The sequence below is a fragment of the Muntiacus reevesi genome, chromosome 4, assembly GCF_963930625.1.
Source record: "Muntiacus reevesi chromosome 4, mMunRee1.1, whole genome shotgun sequence".
NCBI lineage: Eukaryota > Metazoa > Chordata > Mammalia > Artiodactyla > Cervidae > Muntiacus > Muntiacus reevesi.
The window spans coordinates 142504408-142514367 of record NC_089252.1 but is presented as its reverse complement, the minus strand read 5'-3'; the positions used below and the strand labels follow the sequence as shown (position 1 = coordinate 142514367).

General features: G+C 40.3%; 2 pseudogenes; one reads left to right on the top strand and one right to left on the bottom strand.

The window, feature by feature from the left end:
• Positions 1 to 4676: 4676 nt before the first annotated feature.
• On the top strand, positions 4677 to 6008 carry LOC136167519 (sorting nexin-6-like; annotated as a pseudogene).
• Positions 6009 to 8040: 2032 nt separating this feature from the next.
• On the bottom strand, positions 8041 to 9960 carry LOC136167518 (glycine cleavage system H protein, mitochondrial pseudogene; annotated as a pseudogene).

Sequence of the window (9960 nt, the reverse complement as noted above, 5' to 3'; positions counted from 1 at the left end):
GCGGTGGGGGCGGAAGGAAGGCAGGGAAAAGATGGACAACCAGAGCAGCTTACAACTTACTGAAGGCCATGTGGTACAGGAGGAACTGAGGTTAAAATCCCTGAGTCTTAGTACCAATTTCTTAGCCCTCCAGATTCCTAAACAGGTAGTGGGCTCATCCTACTAACCTACTTTGCTGGGGTGCTGTTGATGAATGCTTATAAACCCTATCCTAGATGATAGGTTTGGAAGATTGTTAAGGAAAGCATGTCATTAAGTCCATACTCACCCCCTCCTCGACAAATAGCCCTGGAGGGAAATGGGTGTTAGCCAGGACTGGAGGGACTCCACTTCAATGGGATGGTTGAGGTTCAACAACAGGAGGACTTTTCCAGCCGTGAGGGAACTCAAAGGCATGTATTAGGGGGTGATGCTGGGGAGGGAACTGAGGAAGGCCTAAAATGGGTGGTACATGGAAAAAAATGGTACAGAAAGATGATCAAGAAGTGATTGAATTCCACTTAAGTCACTGTGGATGGGTGCTTTCCTAAAATCCAGGATACAACTTTATAGTAGTTTCCTTTCCTCTCTTTCTGAGAGAGTAAAACTTCTCTGAGGCCTACCACAAAAGAATTGGGTGTTTGCAAATTAGGGACATGTTTCAAGCCTGGGATTCATCTGTGTTTCTCTAGAAGAAGTAATCTGAGCTTTGAGGGCAGAGACTGAGGTTTGAATCCTTTGTCACTTCCATCTGTTTGAATGAATTAGTTACTAAACTTCTCTAAGCCTTGATTTATTCATCTGTAGAATAGGCCCAATAATAGTTCTTAACTCAAATGTTTGTTATGGGGGTTAAATTAAGGTAAAGCCTTAGCACAAAGCCTCACATGTAGCAGCACTTGGTTCGTTTTACCGTCATGGTCTCAGTATTTTCTCTGTAGGGGTTATCCATTTTGGAGTTTATCCATGGTCTTTTTTTTAATCAATTTCTGATGGTCTCCCTGGTCTGCCTCTTGGCTCTCTTCTCCCATCCCTAATCAATGAGAAGTCAGGGAATACTAATACCAAATTCTTTTTCATGTCATTTAGGACAAAGCAGAATTAGGAAAGTTAGCCAGCTACTGTAAAATAAGATTACATAGATTAACATAGCTCTACACACCAGATATGTTCTCATAAAGGCTATTAAGTGACTATTTTTATGTTGAGTAATTTTTAGATGACTTACTTTACGATTCTGAAGTAATATTCTCATAGAAATAAGAATCACTGTTAGGGGAAGAGAGGCTAATATGTGACTATGAGACAACTTCCATATCCAAGTCTAATTGAATCTTCCCCGTCACCCAATAAAGAGGTCCTTGTTATTCCCGTTTTATGGGTTAAACAACTGAAACTCAGAGAGGTTAAATAATTTATTCAGACTCACTTTTCTAGGGATGATGGAGCCTAAATGTAGATATAATTCTGGCTCCCAAATCAATTCATTTTCTACTGCATACTCAAAGGAGTATTCCTATTTGTAAATGGCCAAATCTATGTGCATTTAAGTTTCCCACACAAATTCCAGAAGAACTTGATCAATAAATTCACATGATCTTGAGTATTAATTTAATTTTTAAATATTTCCCCTTAGAATTTAAAATAAATATACATCCTCTTTAGGAAATTATCCAGGTCTTCCCTGATGGCTCAGTGGTAAAAAATGTAGAGACACAGGTTCTATCCCTGATCTAGGAAGATCCCACAGGCCGTGGAGTAACCAAGCTGGCACCCCACAACTATTGAGCCTATGCTCTAGAGACCATGCTTCAAAACAAGAGAAACCATCTCAATGAGAAGCTTGCACACCACAAGTAGAGAGCAGCCCCTGCTTGCCACAATTAGAGAAAAGTCCACACAGCAACTAAGACCTAACATAGCCAAAAGTAGATAACTAAATAAAAATTTTTAATTTTTTAAAAAGAAATATCCACATTTCATTAGTCAGTCAAAAAAATGGCCGTTTGCCAGGTAATAATGAGAACATATTTATAATTTTATTTATGTAGAACTCTAGAAAAAGCAAGCTATTCTACAGTGACAGAAGTTAGGTTGACGGTTGCCTAGAAGGGCTGAGGCTGGAGGGGAAGATGGCAAAGGGGCAAGAAGAATCTTCTGAGGGGGACAAATATGTTTATCTAGATTGTGATGCTGATTCTACAAAGGTATTTTATGTTATGCTATTCAGTCACTAAGTTGTGTCTGATTCTTTGTGACCCCATAGATTGCAGCACGTCAGGCTTCTCTGCCCTCCGTTATCTCCTGGAGTTTGCTCAAATGCATGTCTGTAGAGTTGGTGATGCTATCTAACTATCACATTCTTTGTTGTCCCCTTCTCCTGTCCTCAATCTTTCTCAGCACCAGTCTTTTCCAGTGAGTTGGCTCTTCCCATCAGGAGGCCAAAGTATTGGAGCTTCAGCTTCAACATCAGTTCTTCCAGTGAATATTCAGGGTGATTTCCTTTAGGGTTGAATTTGATCTCCTTGCAGTCCAAGGGATTTTCAAAATCTTCTCCAACACCACAATTTGAAAGCATTTATTCTTTGGTGCCAGACATCTTGGAATGTGAAGTCAAGTGGGCCTTAGAAAGCATCACTATGAACAAAGCTAGTGAATGTGATGGAATTCCAGTTGAGCTATTTCAAATCCTGAAAGATGATGCTGTGAAAGTGCTGCACTCAATACGTCAGCAAATTTGGAAAACTCAGCAGTGGTCACAGGACTGGAAAAGGTCTGTTTTCATTCCAATTCCAAAGAAAGGCAATTCCAAAGAATGCTCAAACTACTGCACAATTGCACTCATCTCACACACCAGTAAAGTAATGCTCAAAATTCTCCAAGCCAGGCTTCAGCAAAACATGACCGGAGAACTTCCAGTTGTTCAAGCTGGTTTTAGAAAAGGCAGAGGAACCAGAGATCAAATTGCCAATATCCGCTGGATCATCAAAAAAGCAAGAGAGTTCCAGAAAAACATTTATTTCTGCTTTATTGACTACGCCAAAGCCTTCGACTGTGTGGATCACAATAAAATGTGGAAAATTCTGAAGGAGATGGGAATACCAGACCACCTGACCTGCCTCTTGAGAAACCTGTATGCAGATCAGGAAGCAACAGATAGAACTAGACATGGGAAAACAAACTGGTTCCAAATAGGAAAAGGAGTATGTCAAGGCTGTATACTGTCACCCTGCTTATTTAACTTATATGCAGAGTACATCATGAGATATGTTGGTCTGGAAGAAGCACAAGCTGGAATCAAGATTGCTGGGAGAAATATCAATAACCTCAGATATGCAGAGGTCAGATATGCACCACCCTTATGGCAGAGAGTGAAGAGGAACTAAAAAGCCTCTTGATGAAAGTGAAAGAGGAGAGTGAAAAAGTTGGCTTAAAGCTTAACATTCAGAAAACTAAGATCATGGCATCTGGTCCCATCACCTCATGGGAAATAGATGGGGAAACAGTGGAAACAATGTCAGACTTTATTTTTTTGGGCTCCAAAATCACTGCAGATGGTGACTGCAACCATGAAATTAAAAGACGCTTACTCCTTGGAAGAAAAGTTATGACCAACCTAGACAGCATATTAAAAAGCAGAGACATTACTTTGCCAACAAAGGTCTGTCTGATCAAGGCTATGGTTTTTCCAGTGGTCATGTATGGATGTAAGAGCTGGACTGTGAAGAAAGCTGAGCGCCAAAAAATGGATGCTTTTGAACTGTGGTGTTGGAGAAGACTCTTGAGAGTCCCTTGGACTGCAAGGAGATCCAACCAGTCCATCCTGAAGGAGATCAGTCCTGGGTGTTCATCGGAAGGACTTATGCTGAAGCTGAAACTCCAGTACTTTGGCCACCTGATGCGAAGAGTTGACTCATTGGAAAAGACCCTGATGCTGGGAGGGACTGGGGGCAGGAGGAAAAGGGGATGACAGAGGATGAGATGGCTGGATGGCATCACTGATTCTATGGGCATGAGTTTGAGTAAACTCTGGGAGTTGGTGATAGACAGGGAGGCCTGGCGTGCTGCGATTCATGGGGTCGCAAAGAGTAGGACACGACTGAGCGACTGAACTGAACTGAACTGACTGATTCTTTGGTGCTCAGTCTATTTTAAGGTCCAACTTTCACAGCTGTACATAACTATTGAAAAAACCAATATAGACTTTCGTTGGCAAAGTGATGTCTCTGCTTTTCAAAACGCTGTCTAGGTTTGTCAGCTTTCCTTCCAAAGAACATGCATCTTCTAATTTCATGGCATGCATGGCATGCATGCCATGGAATTACAAATGTATACTCATGTCAAAATTTATGAAAATTTAGAAAAATTGACTGTATATTAATAGTCTATACACAGAAGAAGTAATGCCTCATTAAAAGTATTGTATAAAACAGAGCACCAGGGACTTCCCCGTGGTGCAGTGGTTAAGAATCTGCCTTCCAATGCAGGGGACAAAGGTTCAGTTCCTGGGTTGGGTAACTAAGATCCCACATGCCATGGGGCAACTAAGCCCACGTGTGCCACAATTAGAGAAAATCCGTGTGCTGCAAAAAAGGCAGCACACAAAAAAGGAGCCCCCATACTGCAGCGACCAGAGCACAATTTCCCTATATCTCATTGTGTGTAAAACATATTGTCCCTCCTGCCTCAGAGCAGCCATGACGGAACATCTGGGCAACAGTCCCAACTTCCCCCCAGAGGAGGATCTTGGACCTAAGGCAATAAATAGAGATTTTCAAAGTGCCACTGCTTAATGGGTGGACATATCTGATTCTCTTAGTAAGAGAGACAAAGTAAAATTCACTGTTCACACAAACAGTTCATTGCCAAATTTTAAATAAAATGGGTTTTCCGTTGTTGGACAGAATGAGCAATTTACCTAGCTTGATTCCTTCATTGAAAATGAAGACTATGCAGGCTACATTATCCATCCAGCATTGCCGAGACCTGATTGTGATGCTTCAAGGGAAGAACTACAGAAACTCGGAAAAGGAGAAGGGTCTAAAACAAAGGAAGAATCCACAAAGATGAAACAGGAGTCGGAAGCTGAGTATTTGGCTATATGCAAGACCATGGCAATGCGTGAAGTGTTCCTGTGTCGTGTGGCAGCACATTCTATTTTATGGAAAGATTTAAATTACTACATCTTCTAGGAATTTAATAAAGATTTGAGTGTGGAAGGAAAAAAATAAAAAAGAGAAACTTGAAGATTTCTTTAAAAACATGGTTCAATCAGCAGATGGAATAGTAGTCTCTGGAGTAAAGGCTGTAGATGATTTCTTTGAACATGAATGAATATTCCTTTTAGGATATCATAACCAAGCAACTTCTCTCTCACTTTTCACTTTCCTGCATTGGAGAAGAAAATGGCAACCCACTCCAGTATTCTTGCCTGGAGAATCCCAGGGACGGGGGAGCCTGGTGGGCTGCCATCTATGGGGTCGCACAGAATCGGACACGACTGAAGTGACTTAGCAGCAACAGTAGCAACCGAGTGAAGGGTACATCTGCTAAATCTGATAGGATGACAAGATCCCACAAAAGTGCTGGCGATGATTGCAGTAGAATTGGTTCTTCATTATCTGCTTTAGGAACTCAGGATTCTACAGAAATATGCAAGTTTTTTCTCAAAGTTTCAGAACCATTTGATAAAATGGGAAAAATAGAAGCACAGGTATCAGCTGATGAGGACTTCAAACCTCCTGATCTTTTAAAATATTACTTAATAGAATTCAAACTGCTAAGAATCTCCTCTATCAAAGATGTAGGTCACTAGTGGATTATTAAAATGCTAACAAAGCACTGAGTAAAGCAAGATAGAAAAATAAAGATGCTCTGCATGTCCCAAACAATTATGCTGTCAGAAACTTGAAAAAATATCTGAATCTGCAAAACAAGAACACATGGATTTTAAAACAAAAAGAGTCACTGCATTCGGAAAAAAAATCAGTGTAACTGGCAGAGTTAGAAGTGAAGCAAGCAAAGGGTAACCATAGTTGCTACAGAACTGCCTGGAGATGTTATGGAGACACATAAGCCACATGCCACCTTCCTTAAAAAGGGCTGCCTTCCTTCAGATTTAATTCTTTTAACAATTAAAACAATTTTTTTTCGGTTTTTTTGGTCACACTGCATGGCATGTGAGATCTCAGTTCCACAACCAGAAATCAAACCTGCCACCCAGCAATGGAAGCACAGCATCTTAACCTGGACCACCAGGGAAGCTCCCAGATTTAATTTTTTTTTTACTTAATTATGTTAGGCATTTACTGCTCACTGGAAACAAAATAAACAGATGATCTTCCCTTTTTCTGAGAAACAATGGCCTGGTGCTGCCCACGGGACCTGCAGACCTGCTCACCTGCGCGTGCATCCCAGAGAAATGCGGATCATCGCACGCTCCTTGTCTTCAGATGCCCAAAGTGCTGTCTTTTTAAAAGTAGCCTCTGCCATATGACCCAGCAATCCCATTTCTGGGCATACACACTGAGGAATCCAGATCTGAAAGAGACACGTGCACACCAATGTTCATAGCAGCACTGTTTACAATAGCCAGGACGTGGAAGCAACCTAGATGCCCATCAGCAGACGAATGGATAAGGAAGCTGTGGTACATATACACCATGGAATATTACTCAGCCGTTAAAAAGAATACATTTGAATCAGTTCTAATGAGATGGATGAAACTGGAGTCAATTATACAGAGTGAAGTAAGCCAGAAAGATAAAAACCATTACAGTATATTAACACATATATATGGAATTTAGAAAGATGGTAATGATAACCCTACACGCAAAACAGAAAAAGAGACACAGATGTACAGAACAGACTTTTGGACTCTGTGGGAGAAGGGAGGGGTGGGATGTTTTGAGAGAACAGCATCAAAACAAGTATATTATCTAGGGTGAAACAGATCACCAGCCTAGGTTGGATGCATGAGACAAGTGCTCGGACCTGGTGCACTGGGAAGACCCAGAGGGATCGGGTAGAGAGGGAGGTGGGGGGGGGGGTCAGGATGGGGAATACATGTAAATCCATGGCTGATTCATGTCAATGTATGACAAAAACCACTACAATATTGTAAAGTAATTAGCCTCCAACTAATAAAAATAAATGGAAAAAAAAAAGTAGCCTCTCAAAAAAAAAAAAAGTAGGCTCTCGAGCTATGTTTATTTTGTAAATAGTATCCCTTATGGTTGTCAATCTGTTTTTTAACCTTTAAGTAATACCTGAAGTTTAACCCTTTCAAAATACATTGTTCAAACAAGGTGAGATTGCCGTTTTGGGGTTTTTTTTAATTGTTTTTTTAAAAAAAGCATTGTACACCACCTTAGTTCACTCTTGTTTCCTGGTAAAGCATCTTAATCAGATTTATTTTTGATTAATGATCATTTCTTAGAGGTTTTGGGAGAGACTCTATGTAATTTTTATAAGTACAATTTCTGAAGAAAAGCAAATGTATTACTATGTTTGTCTTTTTTTTTTTAAGAAGTTGAATATTTTATTATTAAATTGTTTATTCTCCTGAAAGGCTGTTGCTTCACTGTATAAAAATAGCACCAGCAAACACAGTATATTGCAAAATTAAGACAGTAATATTCTTCACTGGACACTATACAACAAACAAACTTTTCTCCACTGGCAGTTATTTCTAGTGGGAAGATCATTTTGACCTAAATCCAAGGATAGCTGTAAGCATGTTACAATGGTATAAGATAAGGTATAAGATAACCATGTTATCCTTGAATTATATAATTTTTGTAATTAGTTTTACCAGAGATAATTTCAGGAATTCTGAATATTATAACTGGAGCCTAGCCTAAAAATCACAGGATGCTGTGGAAAAGATGCACAGTGTTTATCTGAAGACATTAGAAAGTTAAGGGGTATTTTCTTCAGTAAACATTGTTACAAGTAGTTTCTTTTGCTAAAAGTTGCTTTTTAAATATCTATCCACCACTAATTTAAGACAACTATGCTAGATTAAGTTGTGTCAAAGTAGTTCATTTAGGGGTTCCATTTTCATTCCTCAATAGATTTTCTGTATTTCTCATATGCTTCTTCACTCATTAGTTCATCTAGTTCTGAAGGGTTACTGAATATCATCTTGATTAGCCAACCATCTTCATAACAAGACTTGTTGACAAGTCCTGGATTTTCTGCTAGAGCTTTATTAATTTCAGTTACTTCTCCTGATAGAGGGGAATAGCATTCACCAGCAGCTTTCACACTTTCCAAAGTATCAAACTCCTCTTGTTTTGTTCAACTTTGTCCCAGCTTCAGGCAGACTACAGTAAACAACATCTCCCAAAGCTTCCTGTGCAAAATTGCTGATTCCCACTGTTCCAACACCGTCTTCTGTTGTTACCCGTTCGTGTTTTTCCGTGAATCTCCACACCGCCAGCAGAGCAGGGCCGGTGCGCAGCGCCCGGACGGCAGCCGCCCGCAGTCCCCAGGGCCGCGGCGAGCAAGGCGCGCGGGGTGCGGAGCTGGCGCGCGGGGTGCGGAGATGGCGCGCCGGCTGCCGACCGACCGCGGCCCGCACGCTCCGCACCGCTTGCAGCGCCGTGTTCGCACGAGTACGTTTGTCTTAAACTCACAGACTAAATCAATTATTATCAAATAAACAGCGATAACAGTGAAATAAACAAACACATTGCCTTCTACACTCCAGAGCGGAGCTTCTGCCCGTAGTTGTCAGCTGCCCAGGGGCAAAGGCTATGTCTCCCTGGTTCTTGATCTCTAGAATCTAGTACAGTGCCTGCGACACAAGTTCTCAATGGGTAGTGAAGAGAACTAGGTATTTCCTCCGGAATTTACACTTTAAACATTTAAATTTAAATTTAAACATAAAATTTAAACATTTCAAATGTTTAAGCAGCTTGCTAGACATTTATCAAATTGCCCAAAGTGAAAGAGCCTTAAGTCAAAAAAAGAAGTTTGAGCAGAAGTCAGTTCTCAGTGGTTTCAGTTATATATTTAACCATATAAAAAGTGAAGAAATGACACTGATTTGCTAACTGAAGTTGTTTCTGACGTCAACCAACTTTGAGTAGCATGTCTACAGGGGAGAAAGAAGCTCTAAGAGAATAAAGGACTAGTGAGAAGAACATCTATGAGAATAGCAAGTGCTTAAGCTATAGATTGTAACTGTGGGCTTAGTATTATGATTTCATTAATACATATAGTTGGGAGAGTACATATAATAGTGTATTCTCACATCGCACATTGCTTGTTCAACCTTGTTAGATGATCTTTCCTCCTACTGCCCCCTCCATTAAAACCAGCTAATGCTAACACTCACAACTTCCATCCCCTTAGTCTTTAAATTGTATTATAACCAATAGCCTTTCCAAGTCTCTTATATTAATTAGAGGAATATACAGATGTGGCCTTACTGCTTTTAGATCAACTTCTCCCCTTCTGTTCTCATTCCATCTTCTTCCTCTTTCACCTGTCCTTGATGTTTTCATTTTCCTCACCCCAAATAAATCTATCCTTGAATCTCTTTCCCCTAAAATGCCAATCCCCTTTCACTCTTCAACCCATAATCTTTCCAAAGCTTCCTTCTCTGGTTTTTCCTATTTCAGTTTATGTAGTCACTGTCTATTCAGTCTCTCAAGCCAAAAACTTTGCAATTATCTTTAAGTCCCTCTCTTCCATATCAAGTTGATTATCCAGGCTTGTGACCAGTTGAATTGTATTTCAGAAATATCTTGTGAATATATTTCTCTGTTGTCTCTTCTTTTGGCTCAGACTATGATCATCATTACCCTGAACTATTGCAACAACCACTATGTACTTCTTTCTACCAGGCATCTTCCATCCTGCAGCCCAAACTTCTACACCTCCCGCACCACTGCCACCACCAGAATTATCTTTCTGAAATATGAATCCAGGTGGGTCACTCCTCTGCTCAAACTTTGCTTCTGCATTGCCCAT